Here is a 22,497-nt window from a genome sequence, read left to right as displayed (position 1 = left end):
GTTTGATGTATTTTAATAGCAAACTTACAGGAAGAGCACAGAAGACAGACAACGTTAAAAACATGTACTTGCATATAGGACAACTCAGTTAGAAAAGTATAGTGAATGGATGGAATCTATTGTATGATAAAAATGCTACAAACACCATTTAGTTGCAGTCAATAAGAAATTTACTTGTTTTAAAAAAATCCAAAAAAAATCCAAATGCTGGCATTGTCCAGAAAAATTTGACAGGTTTATTTCTAATTGTTATAAAGTTGAACTGCTGAAACTTGTTCACTGAAACATTTTGACCTGCATTAATGCTTTATGTCCCCACATTTACATTAAAAATTCACACACAAATGAAAATGGAAAAGCTGCCAATACGTGATTTCTGTCCCCTATTTTTCCACCTGCAATCATATTCTTAGGTACCTTTTGACCCCATGGGGGGGGGGGAATCTAACGTTCAGAACTACCAATAACAGGAAGAGAAATTTTTTTTCTTTTAAAGAATGAAATGTTTCCCATCATAGTCGATTCTTAAGCACCTTCTCCACGTACGCGGCGTGCTATAGCTGGATGTCTTTTGGCATAATTGTTACACGTTTGGCATGGATAGCACGCAGGTTGGGGTCTTCAAAAAGGCCAACCAGCTAGGCCTCACTTGCCTCCTGCAAAGCACCAATAGCTGCACTCTGGAAGCGCAGATCTGTTCTGAAGTCCTGAGCAATTTCCCGCACCAGGCGCTGGAAGGGAAGTTTGCAAATCAGAAGTTCAGTGGACTTCTGATAACGTCTGATTTCGCGGAGCGCCCCGGTACCAGGCCTGTAACAATGAGTTTTCTTCACCCCTCCAGTAGAGGGCGCACTCTTGCGAGCGGCTTTTGTAGCCAGTTGCTTCCTTGGTGCCTTACCACTGGTCGCTTTGCGGGCAGTCGAGCCATGGTAAAGAGACCTCCTGACTTAACCCCACTTCTCCTTCCGCTGGAGCTCCGCGAGCTAGAGGCAGCGCTGGAGTTGGAGAGTGACAGCGGCGCGGCGGCAGCAGCAAACACAATTGAAAGATCTTGGGTGAATTTTAGAATCATCTTTTCTTGTTCTATAAAACATGCTGTTGGGATTTTGATCTAGGCTGTGTTGACTTAATGGATTAATAGAATTCCATGTTTATAATACTGTGTGTTTTTCAGTCTTTCTGCTCCATTTATCCAGAGCTTGTTAGATTTATTCTTGGGCGTTTTGTAGTTTTTATTGCTATCGTGAATGAGTTCTTTTTGTTCCCTGACACTCTTAAATGTTGATGTCTGGCAAATAGGAAAGCTGTTGATTTGGGGTACGTTGATTTTATGTCCTGCTACCATAAGGCATTAAAAAAATATATTCTGATGGTTTTTCAGGTGGCTCTCTTGGGTTTTTGAGGTAGAGAATCCTATAGTCTTCCAATGTGTGTGTGTGTGTATGCGTGTGTACGTTTGTGTGTATGCGTGTGTGTGTTGGTCACCATGTAAGTCAACATCTTGGTTGACTTGGAAGAATGAGGCTTCATCTTTCTTACAAAGGATGTTGACGTAGAGGGCTCTGAGGAGAGAGAAAGGAAAGTGGGTTGTGGTTTGGTCTCCCCCAGAGTCATCTCCTCTGCTGCCTCTTCTCCTCCTTGTTTACTCTGAAGAGAGGCAGACAATGTGTGGGTCCTGGACGTGGTTAGAAGATGATGGTATATTTGCCTCACTTCTTGGTTTATAGATAGGATATTTTTGGAGTCCGAGGACCCAGGATTCACCCACCTTTCCCTCCCTCTCATCCCCCCTTTACTAAACAAATAGCCTAATAACAGACTGCGGTTTCTAGACTCCTTGTAGGGCCAATCATTCTGATGAGGCTAAATTATTTCTGCCGTTATCACGCATCTGCCCTCTCCTTCCCCATCAGTGACAACTTATTCTTCCTGAAAACAGCCCTGGTCCTAGACCACGAGCTGCCAGCTTCTGTTTGGTCTCTTTCTCTCTAGCAAAGCCAGCATCTGTTTGAAGCGGGTGGGGAGGTGGATGCTGAGCTGGGAGTGGGGAGCATGTGAATTCCTCCCTCCCCCCACCCAGCTTGTCCTATGCCGGGAAATGCAGTTAAAATGAAAACCAAGGGCCATCTTGTTTAGCAGAGCCAAGAACATGAACCTATGTCCTTCTACACTGGTGTTCAGGTAGATGGTGTTCCCTGAAAACCACAGGTGGCCCAAAGCATTCCTAAGGCGAGAGAGCAGTGTTTCAGACTGGCATGACACTCTTTTATAGCCTGATGCCAGCCGTATTTTAGTCCATGCGTTAGCTGTCCAGTTGCTTCGTATGGACTGGGGCTGGCCGTGTGGGCCGACTCTGGTCCTCTGCACCCGTTGGTGGGGGAATCACAGGGACAGCTAAGACTGAGTCACAGCTGTGTCCCAGAGAATACAGAGGGCCAAAGTCATCAGTGCCTGGGATCTTGACACACCCTAGCAGGGAAGCTTCGGGGGGCCTGGGATTGTCTGCCTTGGTTATCGCCATATCACTGGAATCTGCCCATATGGAGCCAGAAATAGGTGATAAAGCCAAGTATGTTCATGCTGGGTGGGCATCTGCCATCTGTGAGTAGGTAGGCAGGTCAGTTTATAAAGGTTCAGCCAAGTTGGGCTGCGGTGGGTGGTCCCAAAAGCACAGGCCTAATAATACTCAGAACTTTGGAGTCAGGCAAATTGACATCAGAACCTTGGCCCCTCGTCTCGCTGTGGGCAAGTTCCTGTTACCTTGCATCAGTTTACACATCTGTGAAATGGGACTAATCCTAGCCAGTTCCTGTGGGAGCATTCAATGAGCTGTTTGAATCAGGGCTGTGTGTTCTACTTGGAATCTAGAGTGAACAGTGGCCCCTGGGGTGGGTTGTTCTGCCTTCTGGATGGCGGAGCACCTGGCCATGTGGCTGCCACGGGCAGCTTTCCCCAGGTCCTGTCCTGGCTTGCTTTATTCTTGTTTCATGTGCTTGTTCTGCAGCTGGACTTCGAGCCCCTTGGGGTCAGGAGCCCCATCCTAGATGGCTTTGTCTGCCCCAGCAGGTAACCCGGGGCTGAGCATGGAGCATGGGCTCAAACAATCCCTTATTGATTCAACCGCAGCCCAACTGGGACACCACAGTTGCTTTCTAGGCCAAGAAGTCCAAGTCACTCAGGATCCTGGAGTTGCATTCTAACCTGGAATGAACCAGGGAGTGAACAGGGGCTCGCTGGGCCATGACGCAGTGTGAGGGTCCAGGCATTGCACGAGCAAGGGGTTTGGAAGGAAAGTTCAATTCCCTGGCTGGCCGTTGGCAGGGAGGCGGGAGGGCTGGAAGTTGTCTGCCTGCTGGCCCGGGGCAGCTGCATGTGGGGACAGCTGTCTCAGCTTCGGACATAGGATCTGCCCCAAGATTAATAACAGAGCCTGGCCATGCCCGTGGGGAGCAGAGAGGGGCTTGGGTTACCGCGCACCAGGAAATTCGCCTGCCCCACTGACAGTGGGTGGGTAGCCGGCAGGATGGATGGGCTCTGGGGGCTGGGGGGTGTCTGGGCAAGACAGCTCAGTGCGGGCCCAGCCAAATGCACCCCGATGGGATGCAAGCTGACCCTCCCAAGGGCCGCTTTCTTTCCGTTGGACCCGAAACCGGCAGGAGCTGATCTCCAAGAATTATGTGAAGCGTTGGGAATGGAAACCAAATGTTGGTGTCAGGTAGAGAAAGCTGATGGAAGCTCTCGGCCCAGCAGGCCTGGGAGCAGCAGGGGTTGGGGCTCCGGTGGCCAGCACAGATGTTTAGGTGAAAGGGGGCCTGACATCGTCTTTCAGAAAAGGTTTATTTTCCCCCGATTATATTTATCATAGATCATTCGGAAAATATGGAAAAGTGGAAAGAAGGAAATCATTTATAATTCCATTTTTGTAGGTTTAAAAATTTTAATTCTTTTTATTGTGATAGAATACACACAACTTAAAATTTGCCACCTTAATCACTTTTACATGAACAGTTCACTAGCACTAAGTATATTCACATTGCTGTGCAACCATCACCACTATCATCTCCAGACCCTTTTCATCTTGCAAAACAGAAACTGTGCAACCATTAGACACTAACCCCCCATTTCCTCCTCCCTGCCAGCCCCTGGCAACTGCCATTCTACTTTCTCTCTCTATGGTTTTGACTACTCTAGGTGCCTTGTATAAGTAGAATCATACAGTATTGGTCCTTTTGTAACTAGCATATTTCACTTAGCATAATGTCCTCAAGGCTCATCCGTGCTCTAGCATGTGTCAAAATTTCCTCCATTTTTAAGGCCGAATAATATTCCATCGTATGGGTGGAGCACATTTTGTTTATCCATTCATCTGTTGATGGACACTTGGGTTTCTTCCACCTTCTGGCTATTATAAATAATGCTGATAAGGACATGGGTGTACACATTTCTCTGAGTCTCTGCTTTCAATTCTTTTGGCTAGATACCTAGAAGTGGAATTGCTGGGCCATATGGTAGTTCTATTTTTAACTTTTTTGAGGAACCATCATACTGTTTCCCATGGTGCCTGCACAATTTTATGTTCCCACTAACAGAGCAAATGGGTTCCGATTTCTCCACATCCTTACCAACACTTGTTATTTTGTAAATTTTTTTGGATAGTCGTCATCCTAGTGGGTGTAAAGCGGCGGTTTTGATTTGTATTTCTCCAGTGATTAGTGATGTTGAGCATCTTTTCACGTGCTTATTGGCCATTTGTTCATCATCTGTAGAGAAATGTCTATTTAAGTCCTTTGCCCAATTTTGAATCAGGTTTTTTTTGTTGAATTGTCAGTGTTCTTTATATATTCTGGATACTAACCCCTCATCAGATATGTGATTTCCAAATATTTTCTCCCATTGTGTGGGTTGCCTTTTCACTCTGTTGACTGTGTTCTTTGATGCATAAAAGTTTTAAATGTTGATGTAGTCCAATTTATCTATATTTTCTTTTGTTGCTTGTGCTTTTCATGTCATATCCAAGAAATCATTGCCAAATCCAGTGTCAAGAAGCTTTGGCCCTACATTTTCTTTTCTATTTTGCCCTAGGCGTTTTGCTCTTTTAGGACTTACATTTAAGTCTTTGATCCATTTTGAGTAAATTTTTGTAAATGATGTAAGGTAAGGGTTCAATGTCATTCTATTACAACGTCATTCTATTACGACGTCATTCTATTACGTGTGTATAATTTTCTCAACACATTTTGTTGAAAAGACTGTCCTTTCCCAATAATTCCATTTTTGAGAGCCATATTTCCTTTGGTATTTGCTGTGTGCTTGCATATGTATATATATATATATGTATAATTTTGCACAGTTGAGATCACACAGGATTTGTTAAGGAGGAAAGTCAATATATTTAGTCTTGGGTCCTGCCTTTTTTTTTTTTTTTTTTTTGCGGTACGCGGGCCTCTCACTGTTGTGGCCTCTCCCGTTGCGGAGCACAGGCTCTGGACGCGCAGGCTCAGCGGCCATGGCTCACGGGCCCAGCCGCTCCGCGGCGTGTGGGATCTTCCCGGACCGGGGCACGAACCCGTGCCCTGCATCGGCAGGCGGACCGTCAACCACTGCGCCACCAGGGAAGCCCGGGTCCTGCCTTTTAACACATTCGCCTGGAAGCCTCAATGAAGTGGTCTTCAGTCATTATGCAGGTATTCCAGATGCCCAGGCTTTAGCAGGGACTGTTAAACGGTTGCTCAGTGTGCAGAAATGGTTCGGAGAAGGCCACTGTCTTCAAAGTCCAATAGAGGAGACTAAATGAACAATTATCACAGGACGTCTGGAGTCACAAAAGTCTGGACAAAGGGATACAAGGAAACAGAGGCAGGAGCAATGTGGTACCCAGGACAGCTGGGGAGGCTTCCCAAAAGGGGTGACATTTGAGTTGCCTCTGGAGGAAGAAGAGGCAGAGATGGGGAAGATGGAGGACAAGGAGTGAGCAAAGGCCCAGCAAGAGGGTGGGAGGGGGCCTGGCATGGTGTGGCCCTGGGTTCTGGGAACGAGAGACAGAAGCAAGGATGGAGGTGAGCATGGTTCATCCTGGGGGCCATGAGGAGCCTCTGGAGTTCTGGAAGGATTGGAGTGGAGTGATGTGGGCCACCAGATATGACGCCCATCAGAGCCTTGCAGCCATATAGAGTCAGGGGCTTATGTTATGTCACCAGTCTGCAGAGAGATGAGCACAGCTTGGCAAATGGTAAAATGGCAAATGGTAAAACCTTCCGGAGAATATCTCACCAGTCACAGCTCACCACCACCCTCTTTCAAGGCCTGTGGAGGCTGAGGCATAATGTAGCACAGGGGAGGTGACCTTGCCTGGGGGTTTGTTTCTGAGGATAGTATAATTTGATGGCCAAGGGTCTGACTCGTAGTTTGAGTCCTGCCCCTACCACCTGCCAGCTGTGTGACCTAGGAGAAACCATTTCTTCTCCACAAGCCTCGATTTCCTCATCTGTAAAGTGGGGACAACCATCATATCTACCCCAAAAGTGGAGGAGAAGATTTATAATAGACTTTATCACATTAGGAATTATTATTATTTTTTAAATTAATTAATTGATTTTATTTTTGGCTGCGTTGGGTCTTTGTTGCTGCGCATGGGCTTTCTCTAGTTGCGGCGAGTGAGGGCTACTCTTCATTGCAGTGCGTCGGCTTCTCATTGCGGTGGCTTCTCTTGTTGCAGAGCAAGCGCTCTAGGCACGTAGGCTCAGTAGTTGTGGCACACGGGCTCAGTAGTTGTGGCACACGGGCTTAGTTGCTCCGCGGCATGTGGGATCTTCCCGGACCAGGGCTCGAACCCGTGACCCCTGCATTGGCAGGTGGATTCTTAACCACTGTGCCACCAGGGAAGTCCCGGAGGAGAAGATTAAACAAGAAAAGTCTTTAAAACACTTGGTATTATCCATCTTGGATCATGTGTTTGAACTTTTAATTTCATTTGTAAACTTTTATGAAAGTTGCATATGTACATAGTTTCGAGAACCAAATAGTTCTACAAGGCTTAAAATGAAAAACAACAGCCCTCCCTCATCCACTTCCTTTCTCATGTTCTCCGGAGACAACCACTCCGACTCTTTTAACTTTTCATATTTTTAGTATTTGCACCCACATCTCTAAGATACGTAGTTACATTGCTACAGCTTGATTTTTCTGTTTCGGGCATCAGGTATCAGTTTTCCACTATGAAAGGTGAGAGTGGAGCATCTTCCACACGCTGCCCTCCCCTTCACACACATTTCCTGTGCCCCCATTTTCCCAAGACACTTTATGTCACAATTCTCGTTAGCACAATACTCAGGTCTTACATTTTATGCCAAGTGATAGCTGAGCCATGCAGTGTACTACGATGGCTTTTCCTGAACACATTTTTGACCCTTCTTGCTTTTGTTCACTTAGCTTTTCTGTGTTTTTATTAATTCATCTCCAAACTCTCTCCCAGTTGTGCAGATTTCCTCCTGACACTTCATGAGATATTCCATTACTTTCATCTTCTTCCGGCAATTGCTCCTTGAACCTCTGATCTGCTGCGATCTGGGCAGGTAGAAACCTACAATTTTGGGATTGCTCTTCACCAACAGCCTGGGGATCTCCTTTGCCCCCAAGCTTCCTCCCTGTATTGGGCACCCTCTTTCCTACAGTTCATATCCACTCTTTTGGGTTTGCTGCCTCATTGTGATGGAACACATCCTCCAGTAGCTTTCTGAGAAAAGGTGGCATGTTTACGAGGCTTAAGGTTAGGTGTTCTACCCAAGAGCCAAGGCCGAGACATTTATATATTTCTCCTGCCTGCCTTGTCCAAGGGGCTTTACACCAGGGTCTCCCACTGACTTCCCATCATCCTCAGGTTAGACTGCCAGGGATCCATAAACCCAGCAATGTGAGCTTATCCCTCTGAATTCATACATTTTATTAGTTTCTGGCCTCTTACAAATTCCTTTCCTTTCTCTCCAACTTAGCCATGCACTCAGTAATATGTGTTTTTGATATTTTAACCAGCATCATTAGTTGTGCTGAACCAGGAAGGATTTTGCGCACAAGATAAGGGCCTTGGGTGGGGGAGGGGAAGAGGGACCATCTGGGGAAGATAAGAACTAGAGCCTTTCTTCAAAGGCCACAGAGAAAATTGCCTGTAGGGAATTCACACTCAGACACTCCAGGTGGGCCTATGAGTACCAGGAACTATGGAGTTGACTGAGGCAAAGTCAACTTTGCATGGTCCAGGGGCTCATGTGGGTCAGACACCCCCTGGGAGCAAAGACCCAAACTTCAGCCCAGTCACAGGTGCAAACAACCGGGGACAAAAGCAAGGGACAAATAAGTGAACACACAAGTGAACGCCTGACCCACCATCTTCCGGGAAACTGAGGCCCTGGCCTCACCTCTCCTCAGGGGCAGGTCTGTAATTCCGAGGGGTCCTGGAGCAAAGTCCTCTTCTGTGCTTTGTTCCCACCAGACCAGCTTTCCAGAAGCCACTTTAAAGAAGCCACAGAGGCCACCAGCTTTAGGGGTCTTGCTTTTTCCTTTGAAGTGGGAGAGGACGGAGAAGGAGTTTTCCAGAAAATTCCTTGAGGCAGCCTCAATGTAAATATCTGGTGAGGTCTTAGGAATTGGGAACTGCTTCTCTGGGGCTGGGAAGCTGAGGGCCCGCTGCAGAGGGCTTGGGTAGAGGGGTGGGAAAGGGCCTGGCCAGCTGGGGCCTCCCACACACCCCCAGAGCTCCGCTCCCCTCTCTCCTCCCCTGTGGCTCCAGGATTCCCTCTGAAGAGCATCCCCCCTCTGTAGGTCTCCTCTTTGGCCTGTGCCCTTTGCCCCCACCCTGCCTCTCCAGCCTGACCTGCTAACCAAAGCCTTCTGTGCGAGGTCAGCGCTGCCTGGCGGATGCCTGGGGGATGGGGAAGCAGAAGGGAAGGGGGATGGGGAGAGCCCCAGCCTTCAGAGCCGGAGCAGATGGCGAAGAAAAGAAGCTTGTTTTCCTCGCCGGGGGTCCGGTTCCAGTACAAGAGGGGAGTTTCTCCAGTCTCGGGAGTTTGCTTGCACACAAGCACACGTGGGAATGTGTGAGTGGGGGGGTGGGTCACCCCCTTTTTGCTGGAAGTGCTGGGGCCTGCTGGGGATTCTGGTTGTTGTTTACCTTCCTGAAGGCCTGACTCTGTCTGGGCTGTGAATTCATCCCGGGCAGGGGCCGTGACCCACCCCCCTAGTTCCTGTGTACCCTGGGTGTGTGTCGGCACAGATCTGGTTGAGTGACAGCTGGTCCCAGGAGACTTCAGGCGGAAAAGAGAGTCTTCCTCTTCTTCAAGGCTCTCTGGGGGAGGGAGCCATCTCTGCATTTGGACCCAGTTCTAGAGGACTTAGAGCTTAGAGACAGCGTCTGTCCTGCTCACTGAAGTCCCTGGAACATCCTCGATGCCTGATTATAATGGCAAACACTTCATTCGTGCTTATTCTGTGCCAGGCGTTCTTCTTCCTGTGTTACGTATATTGACTCATTCCTCACAATGACCCCACAGGTTAGGTGCTGGTATTATCCCCATTTTCTAGGTAGGGAAACTGAGGCCCAGGGAGGGAGAAGTCACTCTGGGCTTCACAGCAGAGCTGGGATGTGGGAGGTGGGTGCCAAGGCGGGAGAGTTCTCCAGATTGGTGGAAACGGCAGGAGCAGAGGCACCCCGAGGGCAGCGGGTCTGGCCCTTTTGAGCCATCCGCACCCACCCCTGCGTCCTGTCTGTAGGCACCTTCCAACAGTTCCTTTCTTTTCGTATCAGTTGTTTTGTACTGCACGCCTTCTGTATTAACTAGGGACCAAGTTTCCCAAAACCAGGCTTATGGTCACATCTGGGAACCCCGGAAAGGTGGCAAAGGTCTGTGACCCAGTTCCCACTTGTCTGAACTGCACCTCCCTCCACAGGCCTGGTGTGGCCACCGCTCGGCTGTGTGGCCTGGGGCCAACTCTGTGTAGGAGGTGGAATAAAAGCCCCCAAAGATGTCCACATTCTACTCCCCAGAGCCTGTGAATATGTTACCTTACGTGATAAAAGCGACTTTGCAGATGTGACTAAATGAAAGCTGTTGAGGTGGAAGATGTTCCTAGATTCCAGGTGAGCACAAGCTAATCACACCGCCCTTCTAAGAGGGAGGCAGGAGGGCAGATGTGACGACGGAATTAAGAGGTCAGAGTGATGTGAGGAAGGGGCCTTAAGCCAAGAACTGCAGGCAGCTTCCAGAAGCTGGAAAAGACTCGGGACAGATTCTCCCCTAGAACCTCCAGAGGGAACCAGCCCCATCGAAGTCAGCCCCGCCGACACCTTGACTCCAGCTCAGGGAGACTGATTTAGGACTTCTGGCCTCCAGAGCTGTAAGATAATAAATGTATATCATTTTACATTGCTAAGTGGATGGTAATTTGTTACAGCGGCCCTAGCACACCAACACACCATGTCCCCACTCTGAACCACAGTCTCTTCATCTGGAGAATGGTCACAGCACCCACGTCCTGACTCCAAGGCTCTGGGGGTCAGAAAGCAGGAGACCTTCCATTCTTCTGGGCTGTTGCTGGAACTTTCTGTCGCCTAAAGCAGGTTTCTGCCCATCAGCGGATGAATGGATAAAGAACACGTGGTATTGACGTGCAGTGGAATATTATTCAGCCTTTAAACAGAAGAAAATCCCGCCATTTGTGACAACATGGATGGAACTGGAAGACAGAATACTAAATGAAATAGGCTAGGTGCAGATGGACAAATACTGCATGAGGCCACTTGTAGGAGGGACCTAAACTAGTCAAATTTATAGAAGCAGAGAGTGGAATGGTGGGAGGAGGGGCAATGGGGAGGTACTAGTCAAAGGCTACAAAGATGCGTAAGTTCTAGAAATGCTGTGTAGTTAACAATGCTGTAGTGTGTGTTTAAAAATTTGCCAAGAGGGTAGATCTTGTGTTAAGTGTTCTTACCGCAGAATAATAGTAATAACAATCATGATAATAAGTAGGGCAGGAGGAAACTCTTGGAGGCAATGGATATGTTTGTGGCATAGATTGTAGTGATCGTTTCCCTAGCGTATCCTTACCTCTGAATTCATCAAGTTGTATCCATTAAATATGTACAGCTTTCTGTATGTCAATCATACCTCAATAAAATGGTTTAGAAAAAGAAAACAAGCGGGTTTCCAGGCCTCACTGTTGTGAGGTCTCTTCTGGAGGGGAGAGACCCTTACCCAGAGGAGTTCTAACCAAAAGCTCGGCAATCCCACCACAGGCCTGATTAAAAGAAACCTTTCTAGCAGGAAAACTGCACGTCATTAGTTTTCAGCTTTTTCTTGTGTGAACGACCGTTGGGAGGCCTGGTTCACAGCATCCTGCAGCTTGGGATGCATTTAATTTTCTATCTTGATCCCATGGCAAAACCCACAGATAGGAGTGCATTAGCCGGCCTGGTCCTGGCGGCCGCGCTCCTGGGACGGATGAGCTGCAGATGTAAGGGCCCTCCTGAGCTGCCCTGTGGGAATCACCTGTCTGCGGGCGTTCCTGGAGGGACAACGGCACTGCAGAAACAAACCAAGAACTTGAAAGTGCGTCTCTCTGCCGGATGCCAGGGGAAAGGGGCAGTTCTTCTCCGGTGATTTTGTGTCTTTCTTGTGGCCGGCCCTGTGGTGCCTGGAGGACTTGGGCAAAGCCGCCAGATGAGAGGGGAAAGGTGAGGGGAAGGTGGGCTGCCTGAACAGGGGGACATCTGCCTTCAGTCACAGTGGAGAACAAAGTGGGGCTGAGGAATTACATTGGACCACGCTTCTCTGGAGGCTGCAGCCTTCGGGTGGGGTCTCAGCCCTGGGGTCGTGCACACAGGGGCTCTGGAGAAAACCTTCTGGAACTTAGCTGTGTTCACGTCCTGCCCTTGCTTACAATCTGTTCTGAGGGCTCCCCCCGGCCTCGGGCCAAGGCTGGAACCCCGAGGCCACTCCAGCCACATACAGCTTCTCTGGCAATTCTAGCGCTTTCAAGCTTTTGCAAATGACCATCCTCCTCATGAAAGTTCCTCAGGCCCAGCTCGGAGTCAGGCTGATGCTGGATGCTGGGGGTCCTTCCCCTCCGCCCAGGATTGTGTGCATCCTGGGAGGGACCTGGGAGGCCTGGACCAGTGGCAGCAGGAGTGAGAGGGTGACGTAGCAGCCCAGTGGGTGCTGAGGAGACAGCATAAAGCCCTGGTGCAGGCGAGGGGGCCGAGATGCTGGGGAATGGTGCTGTTTGCTGAACGAAGGGCCGAGGTGTGGGGAAGGGAAGTCGGTTTGGTGTGATGCTGGGTTTGCATCTGAGCCTGGGGAGGGTGCAGTGCCCGGACGTCCTGGAGAAGATGACGGGGGGCCTTCCCCATAGAGGCCTGGAGTGGACGAGCTCCCTCCAGGCGGGCATAGAGGGAGACGGGGGAGGGTTCATGGGATCTGCGGGACCCCGACATCTAGATGAGGCTCAGAGAGGGCGGAGGAGGGGAGAAGTTGACAGGGTTCAGAGAGTCAGGAGGGGAGATTTGGGAGACAGGGACTGAGGCGCGGGCGTGTGGACTCCTCTTTTGAGAACTGCGACCCCGAAGAAGAGGAGGAGAGAGAAGGACGAACCCTGGGCATGGGGACCCGGATCTGGTGCGAGAGCCTGGAACATGCAGGTCACTGGAGTAAGATCCAGTGGAGAATGGACATGAAAGCATGGAATATATAGGAGTTGGGAGGTGGGGGGACACCTGGCATGGCCTCCTGATCCCAGGTGAGCTGAGAGGCGGAGAGGCCACCTGCTTCCAGGTGAGTGGGAGGGGGAAGACTCAGCCCTGGTAAGCCTGGAGGACACTGGGGAAGAAGCCAAGGCAGTGTGCGCCTGTGGGCTCAGCGTTCTCAGTGGATTGGGAGGTGAGCGGCCTGCAGCTGGGGGGAAAGGAGAGGAGGGGAGGGGAGGACAGCAGAGCATCTTGGTGGGGGACCAGGAAAGACTGAGCTGCCACCGGCATGGAGGGCCCTGGGGGGACCAGGCAGGACGTGGCTCTGGGGGATCAGAGTCCCTGGGCAGTGGGGCAGGTCCGGGGTGGTTTGACCTTACCATCCCTCGCCGGCAGAGCCAGGCATCTCCTCCTTAGGGCTCCCCCAGCATCCCAGGTCCTGGCCTGTTCTCATCACCTGCCTCCTACTTCTGCGGTCCTTCGCATCGTCTGTGTCCTTCCCCCAGATCGCAGATCTCCTTCCTGCTCTGTCAGCCAGTGACCACGTCAGGGGCTGGTGCCTAGAGAGGGCTTAATAAAAGTTAATGGATGGGGACTTCCCTGGTGGTGCAGTGGTTAGGAATCCGCCTGCCAATGCAGGGGACACGGGTTTGAGCCCTGGTCCGGGAAGGTCCCACATGCCACGGAGCAAATAAGCCCGTGTGCCACAACTACTGAGCCTGCGCTCTAGAGCCCGCGAGCCACAACGACTGAGCCTGAGTGCCACAACTACTGAAGCCTGCACGCCTAGAGCCCGTGCTCTGCAACAAGAGAAGCCACCACGGTGAGAATCCCATGCACCGCAACAAAAAGTAGCCCCCGCTCGCCGCAACCAGAGAAAACCCGCGCGCAGCAATGAAGACCCAACGCAGCCAAAAATAAATAAATAAATTTATATAAAGGAAAAAAGTTAATGGACCAAATGGCTTAGAACCACCCTCAGGAGCTCAGAGTGTCTTTGCTCTGGAAGCCGCAGTTAGATGGGGTGAGTGGACAATGGTTCACTTCTGTGCCTGACGTGCCCCACACGGTGGCTCTGCTTTGCTGGAAATGCTCTCCGAGCCCCTGGCTGGGGGATGATTTTGGAGACCCAGGTGTTTACAGAACTACCTGCCTGGAAAGGATGTAGGGCTAAGGCTTTCCCTGACACCGCCAGTCCTGTGGGTGGTAGAAGCCTGGCCCGGGCCGGCTGGAGGACGTGGTACCTTGCTCGGCCAGTCCAGTTTCCCAACTGTTCTGGCTTCTGGGCGAGAGGCAGTGTTGCTCGGGCCCTTCTGCCGAGGTGGGGGTGATGGCCTCTGTAATAGTCCCCCAGCTCTGATGCTGCCTTGTGGGTTCCATCTGCTGCTGAGGAGGAGGCAGAGGCCCAGAGAGGGATGGGGCCTGTACAAAGTCACACAGCAATTCCTGCAGCTGGACCCCCCAATCCAGAGCTCTGGAAGCTCTTGTGAGGAAGACCCCTGGAACCCACTGGCTGATCTCAGATGGAAAGGGCAGGATCTGCTGTTGTCTACCCATGTTTCCCGGCTACCTGCTGGAGGGGTTAATGGGCCATCCATGAGTAGTGCTGATAGCAAGATACCTCTAAAAGGTAGGAAGCAAAGGCAGATTTGAGAAATGGTGATCCCAAAGAAAAGGCAAACTTCACAAACAGCAGGATGTAATTCGGAACACTGCACTCATTCTCCTGGATTTTGCCCTTTGCAGGGGAATTGAGGCATTCCGTAGAGACTCCGACAGCTGTGGGTTTCTGGGGTGTCATGGGCCACCCAGCTGGGCCTGGTGTTTAGAGCCGGAACCCCTTTCCTTTGGAAAGGGATGCAGATCCAGAAGGTGTTCTGCTCACAGGAGACTCGCTTGGTCGTAATTGTGTGTGATCCTCGGCGGGTATCAAATACCAAATTCCACAGTCAGTCCCCTTCAGCCGTCACATTCCTCAGATTCTTATCAGTTTTTTTTTCCTCAAGTGAACACTGGGAACCACTCTCCCCGCTGATTGCAGAAGGAGGGGAGAAAATTAAAAACAGGAGTCCTGGCTTTCATTCCCGACTCTGCCACCAGCTTGCCATCCACCTTGGGTCCTTCCCTTCTTTTCCCACCTGTAAAGAGAAGGGGTTGGGACAAGATGATCTTTGCAAAATCTCTTGTGGTACAAAGCTTTTGTAATCCTCCATCCAAGTCCATAGCAAGATGCCGTCTGGAAAATACACCTAAACAACATTCCGACTGCTTCACCAAGCAGGAGAATTTTCCAGCACATCTGCAGTGGTGGGAGCTTAGCAGTGGCGGCCTTTCCATGTGTCCCCTCCCTCACGGGGCACCGTTCCTTCCCCTGAATGTTGCAGCAGAGATTCTCAGAGATGGGCATTCTGAGTTCCAAGGGGCTGGGCCCTCAGGGGAATGTTCCAGTAGTTTGCATCTCCTTGCCCAGCAGTCTGCTGTATGGCCTTTGGCCGTACCTGTTGGCAGCAGTAACCATGACTGTCACTGCCACTGATTTTCCTTTACAAGTCACAAACTGCTTACACATTCGTTTATTTTCGTGGATCCCAGGCTGTGTGTTATTATTCCCATTTTAGAGAGGAGGCCCCAGAGGCTCGGGTGCCATGAAGCCTGTTCAGCTAGGCAGAGCAGAACCAGGACTGGAGCCCGGCTCTCCTGACCCACCCACATCCTGGGCATTTTCCACATCCCATAGTGTGTGGGGTCACGCAGCTAGTCAGGGGCCTTGCACGAGGCAGGGGCTCCATGGACATTTGCGCAAATCGGCGAGTGATGCCCCCTCGGCCCCGCCATGCAGGGCCAGCGTCTTGGTTGGCATTCAACAGTAGGAGTCTTGAGGCACATGCTATGCTGATGTTTATGGAAGTGAAACATTTATATCCCAAGGATCCTAAAACTCCAAACCAAGGAGGTGGTCAAGCCAGAGCAGTCTGACGCTCACAGACCCGGATAGAGTCTCTGAAACTGTCCATCATCTAGTGGAGAAAAAAAATGCAGATACTATTGGGTAAAGAGCAAAGTCTTCCTTTGTCCCAGAAAAGATAGAGCTAGTTCAGGATCATGATTATATTTCCATTATGAAGTACAATCAACGGAAGTGCTCAGTAAACGTTACTTATCCCTGCAATGAGTCAGCAAGGTGCTGCGCATTTGTTCTGGACCTGCCAATGGTCCCCGTGTCCACTGGGGCACCAGGATGCATTTGGTCAGTGAGTGACCTCTGCGGAAAGCGGAGCTTTCTTGTGTCCAAGATCAGGACAGGATCTAGCAGCGTCTTCCTCAAAGACACAGTCCTTCGTGGTCTTTCTCAAGTGCACCGTCTCTCAAAACCACCTACTGACTCAGATTCTGTGAAGACGGGCCCCAGGAATATGCATGTGTAACAGGTTTCCGGGTGATGCTGAGTAAGGAAGGTGACCCTATCCACTTGAAGGAAGTTGGAAGCTAAAGCAGGAGTAAGAGTAACGTTTACTGAGCGCTTACGATGTGCCAGGTTCAGGGGTTCTCGTGAAAAGTGCTGGTCATGGGACCACTAAAGTGCTTAGCCAGAGGGCATCTCAGCACGTGGTCCTCGTAAACGTGGGCAGGAACGCTGACCCCATGCAACGCGTTTGGCCCCATCTTCTCACAACTTGTGGCAGAATGCTCAAAACCACATGGTCTGTTCGGCCAAATCATATACTCCCTTAGCTGCCCTCCTCTGAATGGGTAATTCAACCCCTAAGTAGCTGATGTTCTGTGCAAGGCTCTTTCCAGCCTCCTCTCAGTGGGGGGAGGCCTCAGGAATTCTCAGCTGTGGAAGGTGCTAGAGGATGAATGCAGACAATAATTAAGTGGGAGGAAGCCCAGAGGCTGCCTGTGGCACAGCCGTGCTCCCCGGGGCTTGCCGGCTCTCCAGCCGCCGCCCCCCCCCCACGCAAATCTGCATTCGCCCTCCAAGCCTCCGTGCACGCGGGACCCTGGAGTCTGTGCCATCGCCCTCCTTTTTTAACAGAAACGTTTGGTCAGTTGCCGCGGGGCTTTCGGATCAACATCTTTACCTCTAAAAGTCAGTGACCTTAAATGTACTTAAATTCCTCCCCAGTGTTGCCTTGAAACGGACCGTTCCAGTAAAAACGCCTGTGAGGAGATGCAGGCAAATTGACCCGCTTATCCAAACACTCCTACTGGTTTTTGTGCCCTGAAAACCCATCAGGCCTTAGTGTAACATACACTCAGCTATCCTTACATAAACAAAACCCTAACTCCGGACAGTGGTTTAGGTGGATGAGAGATGAGAGATGGAGAGCAGCGTCAGCCGTACAGACACTTACTTTGTTGGGAGACAGCACGTAGTGGTCCGTGGGTTGGCCCCGTTTGGATCCAGGTGGTAAAGCCCATTTCAGGGGGCTTCCGCCGGGCCTCGGCTGGTCCCTTCATGGTCTGTGCCCATTTATCCCAAATGGGCTCAGCCTCTGCCCTCCCCCCTGCCACCAGAGGGTCCTCCTGGAACCCCACTGACCGGGTTCCCCTCTCATTTAAAAATCTTCCGAGTCTTCCGGCGCCCTGAGTTCGATCCCTAGTCGGGGAACTAAGATCCCGCAAGCCGCGCAGCGCAGCCAAAAAACCCCAAAAATCTTCCATGCCTTACCTCCTCTTTTCCAATAGGGTGAGTCTCCAGGCTCTTTGAGGGTCAATTGTGTATCTTCACCCTCCATCCGCCAAGTGGGTGTCCTGCCTCTGCTCACCGTTCCCCTCCCAGGACGGGGCGCTCACTACAAACGTGCGGGCAGCTCATTGCACCCATGGCCCACCCTCCGGAAGCAGTACCTCCCCAGCCTGAGTGGAAGTCTGCCTTCTGGTGGGTGTCGTGTTCTGACCCGACTCCGGGCCCTCTGCGGCCCCACGAGCAAGTGTTGTCTAGCTCCCCTGCACTTATCTTGGCGGGGGGGAGAGCTGGCCTCCCAGAGCTGCCTCCCGCCACCACGGCCGTCAGCTTATTTCTGCTCAGTATATCTGAACGCTCCATCGTCGACAGGCCTCCGCTGCTGGAGAGGGCAGATGTGGACCCGAGGGGCGTGGGGCCGTCCCCTCCACGTCACCAAACCTTGGGCTTCTGACCTGTCCTCCTCCCATGGACACTCACTGCTCTGCAGGCCAACCTTCCCCTCCTCCCAACCCTGGTGTCCCCTGCTCAGAGGACAGCGGTCGCAGCCCTCTCCTCCCAGTGCACTGGCTCTCAGTTTGTTCCTTTTCCCGTTGGGGCTCACGGCAGACACCAGGTGGAGTCTCCAGGAAGCAGATTCTGAGATGCGGTCCAAGAGGGAGGACGTGTATTGGGGGCGCCTCTTAAGATTGATGCCCGTGGAAGGGAGGGGCAGAAGCAGGAGTTAGAAGGAGAAGGTGAGCTTTGATGTGGACCCAGTGACAACTACCATTGACCTCCAGGGGGCCCTGCACCTACAATGGCCCTTCGAGTTGTCCTGAGGTCCATATGACTGAGCCTTTCATCTTGTGCAGGGACCAGACACTGGACGGGGCCCCAGGAAGAGCCGGCCCTTGGGCAAGGTGGTTCTGGGCAGCTGAGGTCTAAAGACCCTTCACTGAGGGGGGATCTGGGTGGCACAGCCCAGGGTCCACCATATGTGGGCCAGTGCAGAGGGGAGCGGGGATGTTCTCGACGTTATTCTGCTCTTAAGACAGCCTGAGAGTGCCTTTGCTTTCTGCATGCTGCACACACCTATGACTCACGCCTCTGACTCACAGTGAACTTATTGTTGGCGAGAACCACTGCGCCCCATCTGGGGCCTGTCCGCTGGGTTTTGGGGCTGCAGTGCAGGACTCCACATTTGCCTGGTCATGTTTCATCTTGTTAGACTTGGCTCCTTGCTCTGGGCTGGGGAGATCTAGCTCGGATCTTGACCCCCTCCCAAGACCCAGGCCCTGCTTCTCCCAGCTCCTGGGCTTCCGCGGTTTCTCTCAGCAGCCCCGCTGCCTTCGTCATGGTCTGTGGCACGGCCCTCTCCCGGCAGCACGGCCCCAGGTGGACAGACCACCGTATGCCGAGACCCATGCACTCAGGGTGAGCTCTAAGTCAATTCGGCAAGGTAGTCAGGGGGCTAAGGGCTGGGCTCGAATCTGGGTTGTCTGTTGACTTGTTGGGTGGCTTTGGATGTGCCTCGGTTTCCTTACCTGGAAAACTGGCGGAACAGCAGTTCTGACCACCCAGGATTGTGTGAGGCTGAATGGAGGTCTGATTTAGGTAACCGCAGGGAAGAGGGGGCAGGGGACAGGACCGGCTTGGAGCCCACCCTGTGAGCTCTGCTGTGGCCTGAACTGCCCTCAACAGTTGTCGCAATGGTTTCACGCATGAGGTGGGGGCCGTCCCCTCTGCTTGCTGTTTTGCATGTGAGGTGGTCCCCTGAGGCACACGGCTCGTAAGGGCCTGCCAGGGGATGTTGTATTTGCTGTCTAACTCTGCTGTCCTCACTGGCAAGGTGGATACAGCCTGGGGTTTGGAATTAGAAGGCTGATCTTCAAGACCTAAGATAAAAGGTATAAACTTCCAACTACAAGATAAACGAATCTCAGGGATAAAATGTACAGTATAGGGAATATAGTCAATGATAGCGTAAAAACTTTGTATGGTGACGGATGGTAACTAGACTTATCGTGGTGATCATTTTGTGATGTATAGAAGTATTGAACCACTGTGTTGTACACCTGGAACTAACACAGTGTTGTAGGTCAGTTATACTTCAATTCAAAAAAAAAGAAAAGAACCTAAACTGATCACTTATCACTGTGTGACCTCGAGTCTCCCCTGCAGTCTGGGGTTCCTTCTTTGTAGAATTCCTACCTGAGACTTGTTGAGAAGATTAAACAAGGTCACGTATGTGTGTGAGTTGACTAGGGCAGCCATAACAAAGTACCACACAGGGGGCAGCTGAAACAACAGAAGTTAATTTCCTTAAAGTTCTGGAGGCTGGAAGTCCAAGATCAAGGTGCTGACGAGGGTGCTTTCTCCTGAGGCCTCTCAGATGGCCACCTTCTCCCTGTGTTGTTCACATTCGAATCCAAACTTCCTCTTTTTTTTTTTTTTTTGCAGTACGCGGGCCTCTCACTGCCGTGGCCTCTCCTGCTGCGGAGCACAGGCTCCGGACGCGCAGGCTCAGCGGCCATGGCTCACGGGACCAGCCGCTCCGCGGCATGTGGGATCTTCCCGGACCAGGGCAAGAACCCGTGTCCCCTGCATCGGCAGGCGGACTCTCAACCACTGCGCCACCAGGGAAGCCCCCAAACTTCCTCTTCTTATGACACCAGTCCTATTGGATTAGAACCCACCCTAAGGCCCTCACTTTAATGTAATTATCTCTTTAAAGACCCTATCTCCAAATACAGTCAGATTTTGAGGTAATTGGGGTTAGGGCTTCAGTGTATGGATTTGTGTGTGAGGGGGGACACAATTCAGCCTATAACAGTATGTGAAACTGCTTTGCCAACCGTAAAACAGGTCTTTGGGGGGCTTCCCTGGTGGCGCAGTGGTTGAGAGTCCGTCTGCCGATGCAGGGGACACGGGTTCGTGCCCCGGTCCGGGAGGATCCCACATGCCACGGAGCAGCTGGGCCCATGAGCCATGGCCGCTGAGCCTGCGCGTCCGGAGCCTGTGCTCCGCAACGGGAGAGGCCACGGCAGTGAGAGGCCCGCGTACCGCAAAAAAAAAAAAAAAAAGGTCTTGGGGTACTGGGCCTGACTCTGCCCACAGAAGAGGGTCTCTGTATGGTAAGGATCCTGGCAGGCCGATTCTGCTTGCACCAGAGTTGTTCTTCCTGTCCCTGGAAGGGGCTGGGAGCTGGCTCCTCTGCCTGCATCTCTCAGGGAACCAGCCCAGGCCCTGTGGGCTCTTTGTCATGGGTGTGGCCTCAGCGTCATCTGAATTGCCTATCCACTTGGCCATGGCCTTTAGGTTGCAAACCTCATTTCTCACAGAGTTTCTTGAGCCAAGCTGGCAGGCAACCCCCCTGGAATTGGCCTCTGTAGGAGTCAGGCAGGTGTGGTCAGGTAATAGAACAGTGAGGGCCAGGTGGAGAGGGGCCTGACACAGGACACCCCCAACCTTAAGGTGGGTGGCTGCAGCCACAGGAGCAAACCCCACGGTGCCGAGCCCGAGAAGCAGTTTTTGGTAAGAGAGTGAGTGAATGTGGATGGGAAAAGGTCCCTCTGGGATGCGGGGCTTGGGGTCAGATGAGCACACCTTTATGGGGCCTGCTGTCGTCCGGAGCCTGTGGTCATCAGGTGTGATGAGGGTTAAGATAGAGGCATGCAGGGGGCCCTGTGGAGCAGGGGGTCAGGGAGGGCTTCCAGGAGGGGACAGAGCCTGAATGGAGACGGGTAGGGTAAGAGTTGGCTGAGTGAAAGAAGGTGGGATGGCATGCCAGGGAGGACAAAGTGACAGCATAAATGGCAAGATGGAGCGTCGTGGGAGGTGACAACGGGGAGGTGGGTGGGAACCGTGGAGGATGGGGAGCTATGGAAGGGTTTCCAGAGGCCGGGTGACAGGGCCAGATTTGTGGTTTAGGGAGCGCCCTCTGGTGGCACCTCGAGGAGATTGCAGGGAAACAGGGCGGATGCTGGCCGACCAGCAAGGGCCTGGCTGTGGGAATCAGGACTGTGGGACCAGGGCTGGGATGCAGGCAGGACTTGCCTGACGTGGGGGCTGATCAGCCATGGAGAGTAAGGGAGAGAAAATGTGGGTTCTGTGGCGATTTGCCTCTGGGGGTTCTGGGTCAGGGGACCGGGAACTTACTGGTGCTGGTCACCAAGATGGAGTGAGAAGGTGTTGGATAGCGATGGTCTCCGTAGTGGATGGATTGAAATGGTGTGTCCTGAGGTGTTCCGTGGGCTATGAGGATGTGTGTCCATGCAAGTGGGGCACATATGTTGGGGTTCAAGAGGAAGCATTGAGGTGATGCCACACTGGGGTGGAGCAGAGCATGGGACAGTGACATGGGGGCAGACTGGGTGGTCCTCTTGGGGAGGGAGATCACTGTCAAAGCCCTCGGGCTTGGTTCAGGCTCAGAGTCCTGGGGGTGGAGGGGAAGGTGAGATCAGGTCCCAAAGCAAAGCTCAGATAGAACTGGGGCTCATGGGCTGGTGCGGGAGGGGGTCCCAGGGTTAAGGGGAGAAGGGCTGATGTGGTGGCATCCCCCGGGTGAAATAGATGGGTTGGTTAGTTATGTTCAGAGGTGGGCATGGGCTGGCGGTGTCCTGAAGACCCCTCCATTCCATCATGACATGATTTCCTGAAAGCACTTAGCACTTGTTTTCCCAAAGGACTCTAAATTAAGGATTTCACGGCTTGGCCAAGCCACAGAGCCAGACACACAGCGTGGCAAAAGCTGCTGTAGGAGCAGCCCCCAGGCGTGGTGGAGCAGGGCCAAGTTAGCTTCTCTTCCCTATCAGGGAGCGGGGCCTCCCCTCATAAGACGGACCTGGAGGGGAGCAGATCCGTCCCCAAGGCTGGGAGTGAGTTTCACATCCTGGACCCTCCACGAGAGCTCAGCTGAGGAGGGTTGGGGGGGAGATGATGAAGGGAGGTCGCTGAGATGATGCCCCCAAATAAAGCCAGTCCTGCCCCATCCTGATGAAGGCTGCTAAGGCCACCCTTACTTCTTAGGCAGTTTGAAGACCAGCCCTGCCACTCCCCAAATCTCTGCCCCTGGGTCAGTCCTTCCAGTAGGGTCACA

General features: G+C 51.9%; 1 protein-coding gene and 1 pseudogene across 2 annotated transcripts in view; one reads left to right on the top strand and one right to left on the bottom strand.

Moving 5' to 3' along the window:
- Positions 1 to 22,497, top strand: part of COL26A1 (collagen type XXVI alpha 1 chain) — a 171,747-nt gene that overhangs the window by 15,270 nt on the left and 133,980 nt on the right. The window lies entirely within an intron of this gene.
- LOC114893876 lies at positions 526 to 17,780 on the bottom strand (annotated as a pseudogene).

This window comes from Monodon monoceros, unplaced genomic scaffold (assembly GCF_005190385.1).
Source record: "Monodon monoceros isolate NGI ecotype Baffin Bay Population unplaced genomic scaffold, NGI_Narwhal_1 Super_Scaffold_13, whole genome shotgun sequence".
Taxonomy (NCBI): domain Eukaryota; kingdom Metazoa; phylum Chordata; class Mammalia; order Artiodactyla; family Monodontidae; genus Monodon; species Monodon monoceros.
The sequence above is the reverse complement of the archived record's forward strand: the minus strand, read 5'-3'. Positions and strand labels throughout refer to the sequence as shown.